This window comes from Aulonocara sp. 'chitande type north' Nkhata Bay, linkage group LG23 (genome assembly GCF_057382095.1).
Source record: "Aulonocara sp. 'chitande type north' Nkhata Bay isolate Kocher_YH1m ecotype deep benthic linkage group LG23, A_spYH_male_GT1.1, whole genome shotgun sequence".
In the NCBI taxonomy this organism is placed as follows: domain Eukaryota; kingdom Metazoa; phylum Chordata; class Actinopteri; order Cichliformes; family Cichlidae; genus Aulonocara; species Aulonocara sp. 'chitande type north' Nkhata Bay.
This window is the reverse complement of record NC_141365.1, coordinates 18,553,091-18,574,446: the sequence shown is the minus strand read 5'-3', so window position 1 is coordinate 18,574,446 and position 21,356 is coordinate 18,553,091. Positions and strand designations below refer to the sequence as shown.

Here is a 21,356-nt window from a genome sequence, read left to right as displayed (position 1 = left end):
ATTTTAAAAAAGAGTCAGGGAAAGAGAGTTTACTGTCATGGTTCTGGGTCCTTTTGACCCAGCATTTTGAGTTTCTTGGGTTTTTATGACAATTTGTGTTATGATTTATTATTTAAGGTTCACATAGGTAATCCTGAGTTTATTCTATGTTAGAGTTTGTACTTTTAGGCTCCCCTTGTGTCTTTCCCCTCTGTGCCTCTCCTTGTGTTTATATGAGTTCTCGTGCCTCGTTTCCCCTCCTTGTGTTTTATTCCATCATGTTTATCTCCTCTCCTCCTCCTCTCCTGCGTCATGTTACTCCATTTCCTGTTTTATTGTGAAAGTCTCGTGTTTTCGTGTTCGATGTGCCTCGCCTGTGGCGTGATGTTAATTCGTGTCAGCTGTGTGTCCCGTGTGTTCTCACGTCCCTCGTTATCCTTCTGTGTATTTATGTCAGCGTCTCCCTCGGTCCTTTGTTGCAATCTCCCTCATGGTTGTGCGGTTCCTTGTGTGTTAATGTGTCATTGTATTGTGTCAGTGTAGTTTATATGATTTTTCCCCCCCCAATCTTCAGCAAATAAAGCTGTTTTGATTTCTCGTTCCGCCTACGAGTCTGCGTTTGAGACCTGCCTGCTGCGCAAAGCCGAATCATGACAGTCTACATCAAACCTAATGATTTCCAGTCACCTTCTCAGTAAGTAACACAGCTTCTACATTTAAATTTGATCTTTGAGCTTGAGTGTATGAATGTAAGAGTGAATGAATAGTGGAATTGTAAAGTGCTTTGAGGGGTCCCGAAAAGCGCTATATAAATGCAATCCATTATTATTATCATTATAAAGTATTTACATATGTGCTTTAAAACTACTCTACCATTATTTATAGTACATATTTTGTTGCAGCACAGTGGCACGGTGGTTAGCACTTTTGCCGCACAGCAAGAAGGTCCTGAGTTCAATTCCAACATCAGGCCGGGGTCTTTCTGTGTGGAGTTTGCATGTTCTCCCCGTGTTTGCATGGGCTCCCTCCGGGTACTCCGGCTTCCTCCCACCGTCCAAAGACATGCAGCTTGTGGGGATAGGTTAATTGGATAATCCAAATTGCCACTAGGTGTGAGTGTGCGAGTGAATGTGAGTGGGAATGGTTGTCTTTCCTGGTGTGTTGGCCCTGCGACAGACTGGCGACCTGTCCAGAGTGTACCCCCCTTCGCCCTATGACAGTTGGGATAGGCTCCAGTGCCCCCCGTGACCCTGAAAAGGATAAGCGGAAGCGACTGGATGGATGGATATTTTGTTGCTTGCTTCTTGTATTTTTGTTTTTTTTATGTTGCTTTTTACATTTAATAAGAAGACTTTGATAGACTTCTGTTTGTTTTTCTTCTAAATGTTGAACTTGAGATTCTGCAGACAATGAAACCGCAAAGAGTGGGTCACTGTGCCATGCCCTGGGGTCAGTGCACCCGCCCGCACACACAGATTTTCCCACTCAGTGCTGTAATAATTAAAGAATCCGCTGGAAAATCTGATGTTCTTTTTCTGTCTTCAGGTCCCAAACAACTCCAAGTTAGAGGTTAATGGAGTCTAAATAACGTGTAATGTATGAACAAAGACATGAGCACATGCATGTTCCCCGAGGTCTGTGTGTTACAGGGAACAGTACTATTATTGAGAAGTAAGAGCAGAACAAACATCAGAAAAAGCAAAGATACATGGACATTTGGGGAGGGCGTTAGAGTTCAAAGGCAATTTTTTTTATATCTCTTAGTACATAAAGCGAACAAGAAAAGCCATTTTCCCTATCCAGTGTATCCTGTGGCTGCCTCAGGGTAGAGACACACAAACGCACTAAGGCTCAAACTCATTACATGAAGCAATGTCCTCACACAAATACAGAAACTTAGTTTGGCATTTAAAGAAAAAGCTGTCCTGAGCATTCAAGCATATCTGCATCAAGAATAAACAAACTGGTAACTAAAAATTCCCCCTTTACACAACAGTTTCAACAGTCCAGAATGCTACAAGATAATTACTGAGCCCACTGGTTTAACAGATGTTCCCATTGTTCTTGCACTGTGAAAACTGGGGAAACCACAGCAGAGCTTGAGAAGCTATAGACCTTTTATTCAGTCCTCTAGGTGATATGCTTTGCCATATAGGTTTTTTGTTGTTGTTTTTGTTATTTTTAACCATGGTGGATGAGTTTGGTTTTTTTGGTTGAATTCATAAATTCTTTTATTTGGGCAGCTGGCTCATTAGTGTGGTTTTTCTTCAGTAGGCTACATTAACTTTCTGTGAAAAACCATTTGCATTAACTGTATTTGTTTGGATCGAATGTTCTTCATGTGCCTTTTTACTACACCGTGGCATACAACATTTCCTGTGGTCTAAAGTCCAGAACAAAAAAGACGTGTGAAGGATTAAAGTCTGTGTTCAAGTGTCTATGGATGTATTTTCTGTGTTGAGAGCTTTTCATTGGTTCATTATCACCTCTGTGTTGCAAACTGAAACACTGGCCACATTATTTTGATATTCCTCTGTGCTGCACTGCACTTTTATTTTGCTTTGATCTGTCTTTAACCCTCATGTATTTTAGTCTCCATTACCTGCTCTGAAGCAGTTGTATTTGGCTAGGCACTACTGCTGAACTCACTGTGTACCATAAATTCCATTTTCAGTGGAATGAAATGCACTGAATACACAATATACATGAACATGATTTTGAGATTAACCAGTCATTTTGATTTTTCGCTGCAGGACATGAAACCTTACTAAAGGCTCCACTCCAACAAATACAGCATGCCTGGTGACAAATCTGAATTCTGGGGAGAAAAACTGGATCAACATTTGGTAAGTAGACGGGTTTAAGTAAACGACTATAATGTAGGTGCCTTATTGCAATTTTGTAATAGTGTGAAAGTATTAAATTGATTTTGGACTTGAGGCTTGCTGTGTAACAGCCAACAATAAGAATTACTCATTTAAAAAGGAAATCTGAGTATCTGGCTATGATTAAAAGCAGGAGCACAAGAATTTAAATGGCTAAATATGTAAATTATATTAGCATCTGAATTTGTGTCTGAGGGACAACAACAGGGAAAGTGAGGACAAAGAGGAGAAGAACCCAAGACCTCTGAAAATACAGAGACGTAAGGAGGTCATAGGTTAAAAGAGTGAGAAGTAAAGTGCCTACAAGCATCTGTATTTAAGATAACATCGCGTTGCCCTTTCACAATATTGCAGATTGAAAGATGCCACGTACAGATTGCATTTAAATGTGATGCGAAAGGGCCAATTATCCATATGTGACATTTAGCTGTAAGACCCATTTAATGATTTCCATTTACATAGTCCTATAAAAGATTCTAAAGGATGTGTGGATTGTATCAGTCTGGCTTTGAGAACAGGTTGGTTATAGAGGCGAGTTGTGACACTCTGTTTGAAAGACAGTGTAAAAAAAAAAAAAAAATAATAATAATAAATTAAACAATCCTGCAATAATATGAGACTCAAGCAATCGGTACATTTCTCTATGTCATGAAATTTTGATGTTTAGAAAACTCTTGGTAAAAGTCATTAAAAGACCACGGCAGATTTAAATCACATTTAAATTGGATCAATCTAAAAAAGACTGAAAAGCATTACCAACCTGAAAAAATTCTAACTTTTGGTAAAATTATTCAAATTTAACACTGTTATTACTGAATTCCTTTTTTCCTGTAGCATTTTCTTTTTTGTGAGTGTAAATGGCTCTACTTCCCTTGGTAATTAGGTTTCTGATGGCATTTTTTATTTTTTTTTACCTGCTTTATTTCTACCAAATAAACAAATATTCACAAAATATTTTTAATAATTAACACTCTCTAACTCAGTTTTACTCTTTGGTGGTACCTCGTTGCTTGTTTGTCATTATTGAGTTGTCTATATTTTTATCTGAAGTAAGCAGAGGTGTTTCATCACAGCATGCTTGGGGTGCATGGTTACATCATCAGTCAAAGAGCTTTTATAATTGAATTCAGCCTTGGGGCCCGGCTTTACCAAGGGTGTGATTTTGTGTTTATTTAAAACCTTTGAGACTCTTGGCAGTTACCTGAGCTGTTTGCATGTTTGTTCTTGTACTAACATTAATCTATGTTGCTTGCAAGAGATCCAGGATGGGCAGAATTGTACAAAGAGGTTTAATTTCTTCTTTCTGTTGTTGATTTGGTGGCAACATCATTCCATTTGCACCTTTTTCTTTTCACAGAGCAGACAAAGACGGCAGTGATCAGCTGAATATCATATTCAGGTTACTTACAAATTCCAGCAGTAGCTCAGATAAGCTTTGCCGGGAGCCTTGTGAACTCATATATTCTTCACATTGTTAACTTGTGCATGTTATAAGTCATGTAAGAGACTGCTAATGTGTAATACTACAGCCTCTAAACTGCCAGCAGGCATTGCAGTGCAAAACCCTAATATACACATGTGCACAACTGTGTTTTTATCAAATGAAAGAAAAGAGTCACACATGTGCAGTGACTTACTCTAAACCTTGAACCATGTCACAACCAAATGCTATTTTAAATTATGGTGACCTCAAAGAGAAACCACTTTCCTCAAAATGACTCCGCAAACAGATTTCTGCTTAACGCAGACATGTCTTGGTATGCCTGGCTAACCAGGTTAAGACACACAATAGGATGTATCTTATGGCCATTTCTTTTTAAATCATGCTTGCTTCCCTTTTTGGAGCAGATAACCCCATTACCCCCAACCCGAGCAGCTCTGACCCACTTAACTGCTTTCTGTGTAAAGTAAAGGGGGCAGTGAGGCGTGGCTATGCAGCCTACTCTAAGTGATGTAGGGTGGGTGGGGCTGGGAAGTAAAATAGGTCTCTAGAATGCTTAAAAATAATGTGGTTGAAGGTATTTATTTTGGCAAAATTAGTTATTGTGTAACAGTTTCATTTCAACTCAATTTTTTTCTCTTTTCAGATCCACTTGATGACAAAGTGGACATTGAAATAAATAATATATATATTAAAAAAAAGGAAACTATGAGCTTTTTGACTGCATGAATATTTTACTTGAAGTTCATTCTTATCTTACGAGACATTATTCTTGCACTTCATCAGCATCAGATTCACTCTAAACAGATTAGCGCTTGTGTCTACATCCAGAATTTGTAGTTTTCCACATAACTGTCTATATCGGTTCAGTGAATTGTGATATACTGCTTGGTTATATTTATTTATTGGTGGAATAAATATGTATATAATAGTGTACTGCCATCATACACAAGTACAGGTGATCTGTTTAACAGTATATGGTACACAAACCTGTGTGATAGGGACATATATTTGAGTAAATCTTCAAACCCAGGTTGATCCTAAAACCCAGAGTTATGAGGTACTGTTGGGGTAGAACAGAACGCGTTAGGACAACTTGCATTAGAATCTGCCTCGATTTAAGGAGTTAAATCTTTTGGCTGCTTAACAGAATGCAGCTTGTTGATTCTAGTCCAGGCAGTACATTAACATTTAAAGTGAACAGTGAACTTTAAAGCACCCAGTGTGATGCTGACTGTAATTTATCACCTGAGTCACAGTAGGCTAGCCTATATTAACTCCAAGGCATAATATTTGTTAAAATACAACTGTAAGCTTTTGTCAGGGAATGTATTATTTATTTAATGCTTTATTTTAAAAATATGTGGCATAAAATGGGGAAATCAGATGAATCTGAATTCTTTTCTTTCCATGGACTAAATGGGTATAGTAGCAGTTTGTACAAAACCATTGGAACAAACTATTGCTAATCACTGTTCAAAAACCTGGATCATTATAAGATTGTGAACTATGAATATGGCTTAAGTGATATATCAAACAGTAAGACATTTTACTTCAAGAAGTATCACTAGAAGTGTTTAAAAACCAGCCGCAGAACTGAATGTGCAAGCTTTACTGCTTTTGTTATGAAGTAATTTGAAGATCATCGCTAATAACTTCCACAGTCTTGGGTGTTTTTGATCTAGATCAAGTTTTACCTGCTTTGAAATGACAGTTTTGGAGGATGGTGAAGTTGTTAATTCAAACAAAATAGAAGGATGGAAGAAATACACAACAAAAGAATATACATTTGCATGTATATGAGGCTCCTATTTGAGTTGGATGTCCTCTCTTTTCCTTCAGTCACGATGACTGTTGAGTATAGGAGGAGTATAGGAGCTAGTGTCATAGTTCTTATGATAGTGGACGTGATAGTACCAGAAGTTTGAGATTCTACTCCTGCAGAGGGACACAGATTGAGTACCCTCCAGAGGAACTGGATAACAAGAGAAATCCAATCTATGATAAATGGGATTGTTGGAAAAGTTCATGTTAAGGTCTGAGGGGCAGTGCAAATGAGTAAAGTGGGGGGAAGAAGGAGAGAAAGAGGAGAGGTGAAAAATATCATCATAGTCTATTAAAGAAAAATGTGAAACAGAGAAAAAAGTCAAGATGGATCAGAGATGTGCAGCAAAGGACAAAAAGGAGGCAGGGGGTAGTAGGAAGGAGTCTGGGGCTTAAGGCTTATACTGGGGGATTTATGATCTCTGGTTGTGAGGCGGACACATCGCCATCTCTTCCACTATAATTTCATTACAATTCACAGGGGAGAGTTTCAGATTCCCAAGGTAGAGATGCCATTTCTCAGGACTCCACTGATGCATTCAAGTGTTTCAGTGGGGTGTTCTGAAATTACATCAGAACTTGACTCCTATATCAGTAGAAGTGTCCTGAAATAAGAAAATAATAGTACATTGAGGTGAGAAACACCTCTACTTTGTGTAGTATGCACTGAACTCAGGCCTTTTCCCCCAGTATTTGTGTTCTACTGCAACAAAGTTGTCCAAAACTTTTATCCTCTTGCTATTTCTGAAATGGAGAGCTTTCAAAAACTGAGGTACACTAAGTGATTATTATCATTGCCTTATTTTCTGTTGCCATTTCTATTTGTCATTCCTGTTTAAATTTGAAACCGCTCACCTTGTTTTATTTCATTCAGCTGTGCCTTATGTCTTTTTCTTCCTGCCAGCTTTCTCCATCCCCTCTCATCAATAATGCAAGCAGTATATCAGAATATTTACTCCTTTTTCGGTTCACTGATAGACAGTCATGGTTGTCATTTGTTTGCTTTTCTTTGGGGCAGATGGGGAATTTGTCATTTTGCCTACCACTGTTCTGTATTATTTTTCACTTTGAGTGATAAACAAAGTAAGACCTAAAGCTACTACATTAAAGATTTGGATTTTAGACTTCAGATCCTATTTTATTTTACTTACCTACTGAGCGTTGCAGCAGTTACTTCTCAGCAATAATCATCAAGCAATTTAACACCAAGAAGGAACATGTTTTATAATGATTTTTTTGTTTTTAAATATATATAGATATATAAATATATATTTCAATTTAGGCTTTACAACATAATCATATGAGGCCTAAATATGCAAATCAAGTTCTGAGTATAAAATTTATATCACACTGCTTTAGCTGGAGAAGCAAGTTATTTATGGATGCTGGAGTTCTAGTATTACTGATCCTATTCATTTTCTCTGTAGTCATGTTTATGGCTGATTCAACACAAACCCTGTCTATATCTACTTGTTAGCTCATTGTTGTGGCATCCTTATCCATTTTCAGTGTTCCCAAACAAAGTACATGAAGAAGACAAGACGTATATGAATAGTGTAAACTCAAAACTGCAGTTGCCTAGAGAGAGTACCAGGCAGTTTTATTGCCTTCTGTCAATTAAAAAAAAAATGAACAATGCACAACACACAAAAGAAGAAATTCTGAATTTTGTGACAAAAGTTCCCGAAGAACTACCTTGTAGGATATCTTTTTAGTGCAAAAAATAATGTGCCCTTAGTATGGACATTAGATGTTTTTGTACAGTGTGTCACAAATGTAGGACAATTATTTAAGGAATACCTCCAACTTTAAAAAAAAAATCTGGAATTTATGATTTTTGTAGAACCTCATTCTTATTCTGTTTTCCTTTCTGCTCTGCTTTTCACACCACTCCTTATCTCTCTCCTTATTTTGACTAACATCTTAACTTCTTTGCTTTGCTCTGGCTATTCTCTCTGCTCCTCATAACTCTCTGATTTGCTGCAGTTTGCGATGTTTGAGCGCCTGGTCACGCCTTAGTCCTTACCATTTGTTTCTAATCATCATTTTTCTGTTTTCTTCACACATTTTCTGGAAAACTGATGTTGCAGATTACTGATTGGAAACAATAAGTGACTCAGCGGCTGAGCGATTGTAGTATAATCTATTGAGATGCTGTCCCGTCAACAAGTTAAAACTGTAAACAAGAATCAATAGCCAGGAACTGTGGGGTGGTGTTTGGGCAATATGACCATGAAACATTTAAGCTAAGGCTATACTTTCAGTTTTCGACTGTTTAGAAAACCATTAATGGTCATCATATGAGAAACATGAATGTCCAAATATTTAATAACAGTATTTGTTGCGATATTTCAGTTTAAACTAAAATGGTGGAATAGCCATCAGCAAACTCATCGTAATCACGTATCATCATGTTTTCCAAAGTATGGCATGTACATCACACAGATGTCATTCTCCATAAGTTTAATCTCATGTAGCATAGCCTACGAGAGGAACCAGAATGAAACCTGAACATGTTCTTGTAAGAATAAATGTATGAAAGGAAAATAAGGCTGTACCTCTTAGTTACATCAGTGAAATAAACTTACATAAAAATGCACTTTTAAATTATTGTTTGTTAGGTAAAACTGGTCACAATTTTGGTTCTTTGTGTTAAGACTGGTAACAAAATGCTAAAAGGCAATGAGAATGTCATGTATTAGTTTATAAATCAAAGTGTTCAAATATTAAAACATAGAGGGATACAGCATTTAGTTCTGTATGAGTCTTACAAAGAAGCACAGACATCCAACTCTGTACTCACACACAGGCCTCAAAGCCCAGATCAAATCAGGTCTACATTTTCTCATAATTTTAATAAGCCTCTCAAAAATACACTTTCGATTGCTCCAATCATACTGAAAAACTACAAATAAAGCTTGAATAATTTTGTGGCTGTGAGGAGTAAGGTTTACACTTTGCAAATGAGTAGCTTCTGATGCTATACCAGCCAGAATCATAGGGTATATTGTAGCAAGTACTTCAGAGGATCCATGATATGTACAGAATTATATATGAATGTTCTTAAAGTGTGAAGCAGAAGCCTTCCTGGAAGTAAAGTTGGCAAGAGACTTCCTTGGTGTTAGGTTTGTAGCTTGAACCCATCCGCTGGAACTTTAAAGGCAATATAATTACACTGCAAAGCAAGACACAAGTAGGCAAGCTTCTTCATGTTTCTCGTGCACGGGAGAGAACCGGACAGGCACCGTTCCTTCGCTTGACCCCAGTAGCTCTCGTCCGTCCTCCCGTAACACTGCCCTTTTATTGAGGTTACATGAATATGCATAGGTTCATTAACATACGACGTCTACATACAAACAAAGAGTACCTTGCCTGTGTGTGTGTGTGTGTGTGTGTGTGTGTGTGTGTGTGTGTGTGTGTGTGTGTGTGTTGCTGATCAAAGGGTCAAACATCCTTGGTCAGGAAGAGGGTAGACTAGACCCCCCCCGGTGAGGAAGTCCAGCAGTTCATCTAAACAGAAAAGCACTTAGACTAGAACAGACGTAGCTACGTTAATCCTACCATAAAACAATTAAAACAAGATGCGACCTCTTCCCGTGCTCCCAGGATGTAGGTGTGCATTCTAGTGTGGAATGCACACCAAGCCTCTGTAGCCTGTTAAAGATCACACAACTTATCACTACACAATTTATTATACACCTCTAAGCATCTATGGTTAAATATTTCTAAGCATAAATGACAATCAACAATACAAACTCTAACATTCCCCCGTTTTTGACCTTTATGCTAGAAAGTTCCCAGTTATGCATACCTCATGTCTGACAGTTTCAATGTAAACATTTTTTTTTACTCAGCATATGTCAAATCACCCTAAATTACTGTAAAAGGTACACAGTTTAATAAATGTATTAGCAGTTACCCCATTCATTGAGCTCATCTCATGGCAAACTGCATCTTACGAGCAACCAAAGAAATTGTTAATTTAATAGTGAAACTAAGAAAGTAACATTTTCAAAAACATCTCAGCTTGGTGGTGCTTCCTCCGGGTGTGCAAATCACATGTCTCTCTGCAGAGTGGTTTGAGTTCTGCAGGGCGTCATGAATGTCTCTTCTAGTTGTTTCGTTGTCCATAGGACCAGAGTCCAAATGTATGTAGAATAAACATTCAAACATACCAGTTAGTTTTGTTGTTTGTCAACATGGGTCTCAGCTATTTCCAAAGCTGCAGACCTCTCAGCACTCTAGTTTTATGGCCTCTTACCAGCCCCCATCACCTGACTTCAGACCTTCGTCTTGTGAGGGGGATATTTATGACTCCTTAATTGTCCACGCTCTGCAGAAAAAGCTCTCTGTGGAAAGGGTGCTGGGTTCAGTTGTCTTACTGCTGTTATGATCCCAGCAGCCTTCAGAGTGTCATCGTATGCACAGTATAGTGGCACAGCATTAGGTGATGTTCATAGGAAACTGCTGTCATCACCACCATAGCTTCTGGTTCCTGTGCTTTCACAGAATCATGATGTCATCCTCGAACTCCTTCTGCGCTGTCGATGGAGCTTGGCACGCTCCCCTCATCCCACGAGTTTTCATGTTCCAACGCTGCTGAAGGTTTAAGGCAGAGCACGTCGTACACCTTAGTTGTCTTCCTCAGCGTCAATATTGAATCTTTCATTTTATTTAAAATCTCCTGGAAGCTCAGTAGCACAGCTCTCTGTGTGATGTCTGCTGTGCTGAAGATGATCTCTGATCCTCCTGAAGCCTCTCTCCTGGCCTCAGCTCCCATCTTGTGGACGATCCTCTCCTCTATTTTGCAGGCAGTTTCATGGTCCTTGCTGTGGCTCCAAGGTCTGATCTCATGATGGGCCCCAACCAGCTTGACCTTTGACCTCAACCACTGCCTGGCTGTCAGCTATGCCTGGAATGGTTCACGCTTCTCACTGGGCCTCTGAAGATTTCTCAGGAGATTACTGCTGGACCTGTATTTGCTTGCTAAGAAGAAAAACTTCTATTTGGAGAGCATGTCAACAATCATCAAACCACATTCTTTAGTTCAGTGAACTTCACTTATAGGCCATCAAAGCCTCATCTGAACATGGATGCACCACTTGCATAGGTTTAATATTTGTAAATAAAACGGCTAATCACACAAATCACTGCAACAATAATAGTAAACATTGTTTAATGTTAATCCTTGCACTCCACCTCTTGACGCATGGACATTCCCATGCGTCAACTCACCAAACCTGGATCCCTGCCTTAAAGAAAAAGATTAGCTAGATCATGTCCCAGGCAACATCAGGGCATCTCCTCTGGAGTAGCTCCGTAACCCTGCAATAAAAGATGTTAGCGTGTGTTGCATATTAAGTTTGCTTAACACCTGGCTCTCCCAGGAGCCTGCATACACACCATCACGGCCTGGAAAGCAAAATCTGGAAGTGAAACCAAACTTCATACCTGTAAACAATTGTATCATAAGAGTAATAAGCATTCAACATCAGCAAGACAAGTGTCATGTGCAGGTTTTCTCAAAGCAGTAACTACAACTATTACCCTAATTCACCTCAGACATGGATTATCCCATGTACTCTGTTAACATTAATGTAATCAGTGACTTCTCTTAAGCAAAGTCACTCCACTCATATATTATTATTATGGGTTCAAAAGTGGCCAGCAAATGAGCCCATAATAAACTATTCCATAAATACCGTAATCTCTTATTTGTTTTACTCATGTCACTTGTCCGCTTCAGCTGAATCTACTACAGCATTCTCAAAGAAACAAACATTAGCAACACACATTGACTGTGGTCAGACGGAGGTCAGACACAGGTCAACAGATTCTAGAGGTGCCATAAAACACCATAAAGTTAACACTCGCTGTGGAAACAGTAACACTGGTCTCATCACAGTATGTCTCAAACCATATTAATTTCTCCATCAACATATAGCCTGTAACTACAGTTTCCTTCACACATAAACCCAGAAATCTCGTAGTAGAGAAACATTAGCCAGTATTCCTATAAATCACATGATCAAACACATGAAGAACTGTAATGCTGTAAAAACGAAAATGCAAATGTTAGCGCTTGCGCAGGCGTATGCATACTTTGTCACAGATATCTCTGTGAACACACAAGCTAGTGAATGACGCACACATAGTAAATTCACAGACACAGAAAATGGCATTTAAAATGTTAAATCATCACGCAACCTCGATTGTTGCTGTCATCTTTCTGCTCCTGTAAAGGGAAGCACACACAGACTCATCTGCACCCCTGCCAGGCGGGGGTCAACTTCACACAGTCGTGTTACATCAGTAAAGTCTTGTCAGCTTTTGTCAGCTTTTACCAGTCAGTCAGTTTGTTTTCCTTTCACTCACTCATTCATGCATTCATTCTTTCTTTCTTTGCTGATAGTGGAACCTATCGTCGCATTTAGTTTCCACTCTCAGCAAAATGACGTCATTTCAAAAAGAAAAAGAAGAACTTTAGTTTGGATTACATCGCTGAATCCTTTTGGACTGGGACTGTCATTTAATAATTGTCCCAAATAAGTGGCTTTCTCCAGAGTCCATTTAAATGTGGAGAACTCACTTGGCACAATTTTCTCGACGACGTGTAGTGCTTTTAATTCCCGACTTGCAGATCTGCTTAAAGAACAGAGATTATCAAACAAAACTTTCAGTGCACTGTGAAAGTATCAAAATAAAAAGGCCTTGTTAAGTCATGACACAAACTCCTCATCTCAGGTAAATCATACCATTAGCATGGTTTATCATACCATCATACTAATCGGCAGGCTCGACTTCACAACAGAAGAAGAAAAATCATCAGCTAGATTCACTCCAAATCAACCATCAGCTGCACAACACACAACATAATCCTAATGTCTTATTAGCTATGAGTTTAATTACCAGGTCTGTGCTCTTCACTCATTTAGGCCACAGATCTATTTTATTCAATTTACCCTTTTCCTTCATCATAAAACATGTGACATGCTGTCATGCACTTCACAAAAAACGTTCGTTCTGATGTATTCAGAGTTGTGTATCTAAATACAGGAATCACTCGCACATCAAAGCAGGAAACTCAGTGTTTTAGAGTCTCCACTCAACACACAACAACTCCAACACATCTCATTCACTCATACTAAAATTCAGTCACCTTTCATTAATCTAAAACCAATCAACTAATTTGCATATCAGCTATTAACCCACTAAGTTGACAGGACGACAGAAAAGCATGTTCAAAATAGTATCACAAAAGACAATTTCCCTCATACAGTAAATTACATGTGCTGCCTCAATCAAGCAGGAAGCTTCTCCCAATTTACCATTTTAACAACTAAATTTATTGTCTGATCACTGGTTGGTCAAACCAGAATCCTTTTTCCCACAAAAGTTAAACTGTTGTCCTGCAACCTGGAGAGTCAATTTTTTGCATTGGATAAATTCAGTATTTAATAACAAGTGTCTGCTAAATTGACACTATTGTAACACTGATGAAAGATAACAAGCTAATTTTCATTACATGTGTTTGTGTTATTAGGCAGGTCTAATGCATGTCTGTGGAGCTGCATCTCCAGCAGAGCATGTTCTTAAAGCTGCCTTTCCTACACACTTCTCTACTATTATTTAATCATTTCTTAACTAATGTGCTATGAGTCTTCATGAGTCATTTTGTGTTTGGAATTGTTAGTAGGGTTAATGCATGTTCTGCTTGTGTGTGTGTGATTTTGTATATGTTTCTATTTTCGCAATGTTTCAGACTCCGTCTCAATTTTCCAACTTAAGCAGTCAGTTTTCTTTTCCCCAGGTTTGCTAACCCAAATTTTGATTTCCCACATTAAATAACAGCATTCCTCTGTGTTCTCACCTAGTCTTCTCACTCTGTTGTCCTCTCACTCTTTTGTCCTCTCACTCTTTTGTCCTCTCCCACTTCAACAGTCCAAACAGCCGGCAGTTCTCCTTCAGCTTTGTCCTGTGTTCCACTGTCTCTTCTTGCCATTTTACTCCACAGGTGGCAAATGTCAAACTCCAACTGTTCAGTTCTCCTCAAACGTTTTCTTCACATGCACAGTGAAGTCACAGCCTGTTGTAAACACAGTGCCATCCATCCGATCAGTCAGGATGATGGGTTTGCTCTTCTTCTCTGATACTGTTTGTCCACATTGCTGCTGCTTTGCTGGGACTCTTTGCTCAGGACTTGCTGCTGTCTCTTTATCATGTTATTGCTTTGGAGCTGCATTCCTTGTCTTCAGGGAGGGGTGAGAGCTTGCTTGCTTGTGAGGTTGAGAGACACATGGCGCTGTAAATAAGTCAGCCAGAAACTTGGCCTGCATGTTTCCAATGATGTTAAACTATAACTTTCTTCCGACTGCTGCATGTGGAAAATTGATTCAGGTCTGCTTTTCACCTGAAAGTGACAAACTAAGACATTTCATAATTATCATCACTGCTTAATCAACACACATCTCTCTCTCTCTCTGTGTTTTTGTGAACAGTCTTTTCTTAAAAGCAGAAAATGAAATTGTAGTTGTTTTTGGCTGATCAACACAAAACCTTTTTCCTATGATTTTTCTTTTTCACTCTTTTTTTTCTTTTTTTTTTCGTTACAATAGCTGGTGACCTGCAGAATCACCGCTCTCACTCACAATCAAAGGCAATTACTTTTACACAGCGCACAAAAACACTGTGATGTCAGACACATTCACACTCACTTTTTCATCTGCATAAATAAACCATATGGCTGGAGATATGTGCCATGGTGATCCATAAGCATGATCACCAGTTTATTTAATTATTTTTAATCCAACAAAACAAATAAACAAAAACATGATGCTGATGTTATGAACACTCTACACACAAGAGTCAAGATTCAGGAAAACTGCTCATGGAAACGCTGCACACTCCAGTTATCACAGTTAACATAGTGCTGTTTCCCTCTCTTAGAGTAGTTCTTAGACAGCTCTCGATCTGATAATGTGTAGTTTGCTCATCAGCTCAGAAAAAAACTGCAACGCAACATCACACAGTAGTTGCTCTGCCCACAGCGGCAAAGTCTTACACTTTCATATTCAATTCAGCTTCTCCATCATGTACTTTTAGATGTTTCATACAGGGTTCAGCATATTAGTTGTTTTCACAGGTGTGCTCCATATCTCAACAATGGCTCATAACAAGACGACAGTCTTTCACACAGGTCAAGTGCCTCTATGCACTTCATTAGTTTAAATATTTATCTATATCACTTCACCTCACATGTCATCGTACTGAATTTAAGCAACCACAAGCGTAATGTAGATTACTTTTAACAACTATCCACCTCAATTACGTCTATGGTCTGGCACACAGGCTGAAGAGTTAACGTTTTGTGTCAGCAAGGGGTGGGGGGACAGCCACCCACCAGAGCATAGCTGCTGATGTGGGCTGGCCTTCTCCACACGCTCTTCAAGGCTGGTGTGTTTCCTGAAAACTTCTAACATTTTAATCTCTTCCATTTTTAAGCCTGCGATTAACCGCACGGCTCAGGTCCGCGTGACCGCGCTCGCGTGAACCCGCGCAGCTGTGGAGCCGTCGCTCTCTCTCTTTTTTACATAAATACTTTGTGCTGCCAGGAGCAAAGTCCAGCACAAACGTCTGTCTCCCTCCGACTCACTCTTGGTTGCTTAGAAACCCATGATAACAACAACAGTCGGTGTCACAGACCACATGTTCTGCTCCGCACACACTCACACACAACAACAACAACAACAACAACAACAACGACGACGACAATGACAACAACACAAAATAGGCCTACTCCGGACTCACACCGGACCGCTCGGGACCCTGACCCAGTTGTGGGACGCTCACCCACTCGCGCGACAAAACCCAATGAAGGGACGCTCGGGACACACACCCAGGGCGATTTCAAAACCGGACACTCACCGGACGCTTGGGACCCTTGGGCGATTTAACCAAAACTTCTTTTTCGGGACACTAACCCAGTTATCGCTCCACAAAGCAGCGAACTTCTCAACGCCTCACAAAATGGCGGAGACTGCACAACGACACGGTTATAGAGTCGGCCTCTTTAAACTTACTTGGCGTTGCTTAGCGTGTAATATCAGCCTGAATCCGGCTGATCGCCATTCATCGAGGAGAAAAGACAGACAGCGAATCCACAGGAACTTCCTGGCTGACGTCAGTCTTTCAGCGTGCCTCCCCCCCCCTCGGTGAATGCGATCCCAGGGAGCCGGCATCGAAGGACCAATTAATGTTAGGTTTGTAGCTTGAACCCATCCGCTGGAACTTTAAAGGCAATATAATTACACTGCAAAGCAAGACACAAGTAGGCAAGCTTCTTCATGTTTCTCGTGCACGGGAGACAACCGGACAGGCACCGTTCCTTCGCTTGACCCCAGTAGCTCTCGTCCGTCCTCCCGTAACACTGCCCTTTTATTGAGGTTACATGAATATGCATAGGTTCATTAACATACGACGTCTACATACAAACAAAGAGTACCTTGCCTGTGTGTGTGTGTGTGTGTGTGTGTGTGTGTGTGTTGCTGATCAAAGGGTCAAACATCCTTGGTCAGGAAGAGGGTAGACTAGACCCCCCCCGGTGAGGAAGTCCAGCAGTTCATCTAAACAGAAAAGCACTTAGACTAGAACAGACGTAGCTACGTTAATCCTACCATAAAACAATTAAAACAAGATGCGACCTCTTCCCGTGCTCCCAGGATGTAGGTGTGCATTCTAGTGTGGAATGCACACCAAGCCTCTGTAGCCTGTTAAAGATCACACAACTTATCACTACACAATTGATTATACACCTCTAAGCATCTATGGTTAAATATTTCTAAGCATAAATGACAATCAACAATACAAACTCTAACACTTGGCATGTGTTTGTTTAAGCTAAATGGCACATTACCAACACATAACTAGCTGAACAGTTTGAACCTATATACATACTGCATCCTGAAAGTTGCTAAGGACTGAAAGGATGGGGTGGCTGGGTGAGAGAAGGATGCACACCAGAAGTCTCTTGATGTGCTGTATGCTAAAATCTCTCCATGCACTTATCTCACATCAAGCAAATGCAAATGACCAGGCTTGGATGGCATAAACACAGACATCCACACACTGAGGGGCACATGTCCTTAAAACAGTCATGAACACAAAGAGACGGCAATGTTCCAGGTGGAAGCATTGAGTGAGCCTTCATATTGTCCTAGGAGCTGCAGCCATCTTCCCTTCCTGGCTTCAGATATAGAGAAGAAGAAAGAAAAAGGCTAGCCAAGAGAGAGGGGGGAAAAATTAGTCTGAACTTGAGTTCTGTCACTGAGGATGTCCTTTCACTCTGCCTTGCTCTTCTTTCTCATTTTCAAGGCAGATGAACCTGGGACTACCTGCCTGAAATGCTAGGTTTACTTCTGTTGGCTAATTTAAAGACACATCCTGCAACCTCTCCCCTGTATTTTGTTTCAGAAATGTCCCATTCTTCAGAGTCTGCAATCATCACTGTGGAATGCACAGACAGACATGCTGCTGGAATCAACTGAGGCACTAATAAGGGTTAAATATCCATATACTTAGAACATAATATGAAAAAGCACTTTAATGGCATATACAACTTGAATTCTAAAATAATGTCTTTTAATAACATGTGCTGTCTTTATATATGAAGCCTCATCTATCTTATTCCTTTTTGTCATAGAGCTCCATCGTTGTCTAAAAAAGCATTAAAAACACATTAATGAGCAACATTATTCCACTGGGAGACACATTTATGCAGCAGAATATACAAAGCACCAAAAACAGCCCCAGTGCAGGCTTTACTCCCATTTATCATCTCAGAAAAAATGCACTGATGAACCTGTAATAAAGTCAAGCTAAGATAAAAGTATATATCCATGAGCAATTTTTAAACTTGAACATCTTCAGTGGGAAGTTCCAGTTTGAGGTTATTATGAACTGAGACCCGAACGTGGTTTTGTTTTCCGTGGTGTTTAAATCAATGAAACAGATCGATAATAATGAATGTACTCGGGTTTTGTGATGGGCTTTCAACTGGTAGCACACTAAGATCAGCATCAAGTAGCTACAATCAATTTTGTTTTTATTATACCAACATATTCATTGTAAAAACAATGTGGCAATAACAATTATCACCCCAATCTGCAGCTCACCTCAGGTTTATGGAGCTTCACAGGGAGTTTCTGCTCATTATTTAGCTGTCAGTCTGCAACTTCACTGTTTTGGTTAACCCTCAGCCCTCAGTCATTTTTTTTCTGACTGCAGCTTGTATCAATGCATTCTCAGGCAGTTACTTAGACAAGCCTATGCTGACTGATGCCAAACAATCTGAACAAAAAGAAAATGTATTAGCTGTCAGTTTCTAATGACAACTCTCGACCTGCTCCTAATTACTCTATCAAGGCCTAATAAGTAACTTGGTGAGAATATAATATTTAAAGAAAAGATTGGTGGTTTTTGCTCTGTTTCTGTCTAGTCTTGTAATATTTTTGATATTATGTCTTGAGTTTCTGCAGCTTATTCTGTTCTGTCAAAACTATTTTGTATACACGACATTTCACTAATGAACATTTTTGCTGTAATTCTCATATTTTTCTGAGATTATCACGGCTTTATCTTATTTCTTATGGAGTACCTAATTAAAGGCTGTGTTTATGGTAAACCTCTGCATTTTCTTCACATGAACGAGTTAACTGAACCAGATAATGACCTACTTTCTGATTGCACTTATCCAAGACTGCAACTCAAAAGGAGTAAGACTAAGGGCTTCATTTTTTGCAGAGAGCTTTTGGAATACTTTAAGAACACTATTACCAAAGATGAACAAACATGAGACTTGCCACCAGTGTTGGTCAAGTTACTTGAAAAAAGTAATCAGTAACTAATTACTGATTACTTCCCCCAAAAAGTAATGCCATTACTTTACTGATCACTTATTTTCAAAAGTAATTAGTAACTTAGTTACTTTTTAAAAACATGATTTACAACCTGAATAGGCGATACAGTGATAGATCTTTCAGCCCAATTCTACTTTTTCTGCATAATCAATCATATAAAATGTAATCAAATGAAAAAGTTTCTTTTTAAAACTTGTTTTATTAGTTTGAATTTTTTAATTTTATGCATCAAGCAAAAATTAAATTATATGCAACATTCTCTAACTGGAAGAAATTTGTTTAACATTTAAACCTATTTTCTGCACCTTCCAGCATGTAAAATAAAATAGTTTTGTCTTAGTCTTAGTTTTGTCTCCATACGTCATCCATCCGTGCTTGGTGCCAAGGCTGAGATAAACGAGGAGTTATCTCATAAAGAGGAACAAACAGTACTCCAAGAACAGACAAAGCCCAGCAGAAACCTTGAGGAGGAGCTCCATTTGCCCCCACCCGGGAAGAGCCTCAGAAAGGAGAGACATCCATGGCATCTGAGGAAGAGCCTCAGAAAGGAGAGACATCTAAGGCAAGAAGAGGGGTCCCTATTTGCCTCCAACTCTCTCAACAACACCAACGACCAGGACAAGGGACCACGACCTTCCCCAGTCCCCCAAACCCCTGACAGGCCATCACCCTCCTCCCCCTCCCTTTCTCCCTCCTTCCCACACCTGAAATTCACTGAGGAGATGATGGAGCGGGTCAATGCTGGGCTCAGATCTACCCCCCGTCCCAATCCCTTTTTGTCCCCCATAAACCCCCCACCAGAGCGGCCAAAGGTTCGCCATCGAGTCCCACCCTCAACAGAGCAATCGAAGTCACATTGCCCAGCCTCGCCCCCCTTAGTTCCTCTTCATGCCCTGTCTCCGCAGTCTGATGCGTGATGTGTGAAGGGTCCGGGCTGTGAGGATTATGGCAGTGATGACTTTTCCTAGGAGAAGCTGGGACCCTGTTTACTAGAAGGTTTTAAAATTTCTGTACTTTTAGGTGACAGGAGACATGTGGCCTGGTCAAAACACAGAGAGCTGCACTCTAAAAGATCTTTAAACATAGTAAACATACCTTGTGTGCCACAGACTGCTCCCAAACACGAGGGGACAAGTAATACCTCTAAAACACTTAAGTTGGCTTTATTAAACATTAGATCTCTAGCTGGGAAAACATTTTTAATTAATGATTTAATCACTGAGCACAGCCTTGATTTTATGTTTTTAACTGAAACTTGGTTGGACCAAAGTAACAGTGGAGCTGTTCTCATCGAGACGACCCCTCCTAACTACAGTTTTATCAGTGAGGTCAGGGCGAGCAGGAGAGGAGGAGGGGTTGCTGTCTTATTTAATGAATCATTTCAATGTAAGCAGCTATCTCCTGGAAGTTTTCAGTCTTTTGAATATGTGGCTTTACAGCTGAAGGCCCCATCCAAAGTTGTGTTTCTTAATGTTTACAGGCCTCCCAAATACTGCACAGACTTTTTTAATGACCTCAGTGAACTGCTGTCTGTGATCTGTGTTGATTTTGACTGTGTAATTATTGCTGGGGATTTTAACATTCATGTGGACAACCCTCAGGACAAAGGGACTAAAGACCTGAGTAACACTCTGGGCAACTTTGGGCTGACTCAGCATGTAACAGAGGCCACACATAATAGAGGACACACTCTTGACCTACTGATCTCCAAAGGCCTGAGCATTTCAAAGGTTACTGTGTCTGATGTGGGCCTATCTGATCATTACTGTGTTTTCTTTGAAAGTAAAATCTCAGCCCACACAAATATATCAACAACAGTGATCACAAAACGGTGTATAACTGAACACAGTAGTGCAATTTTTAACCAGGTCTTCCTATTAACACCTGACCTGTCCAGAGGGTCAGTCAATGAGCTCGTCAATAGCTTCAATGCTAACATGTTAAATGTAATGGACACTATTGCTCCCATTAAGGTGAAGGTTATCTCTGGAAGGAAAAAGTCTCCATGGAGAAACTCCACACTGGTGAAAAATGAAAAAAGAGAGTGTAGGAAAGCTGAGCGCAGATGGAGAAAAACGAACCTCCAGGTTCATTATGACATTTATAAAGAGAAACTTCACAATTATAATTTACAACTGAGGAATGCAAGGAGGTCCTACTTCTCTGACATCATCACTAAAAACAGCCATAATGCTCGGGTCTTATTTTCTACAGTTGACAGGCTAACAAATCCTCCTGTGTCAGTGGCAGCTGAACTTCATTCGACCATGGCCTGCAATGACTTTGCCAAATTCTTCACTGAAAAAATCCAAA

At 39.8% G+C, this 21,356-nt stretch overlaps 1 long non-coding RNA gene across 1 annotated transcript; it reads left to right on the top strand.

Annotated features, from left to right (window-relative positions):
- The first annotated feature begins 472 nt into the window (after positions 1-472).
- Positions 473-18,750, top strand: LOC147301517 (uncharacterized). The gene is made up of 3 exons (XR_015127293.1): positions 473-673; positions 2,733-2,825; positions 17,599-18,750. It is a non-coding gene; the product is annotated as an uncharacterized LOC147301517 (long non-coding RNA).
- Positions 18,751-21,356: the final 2,606 nt, after the last annotated feature.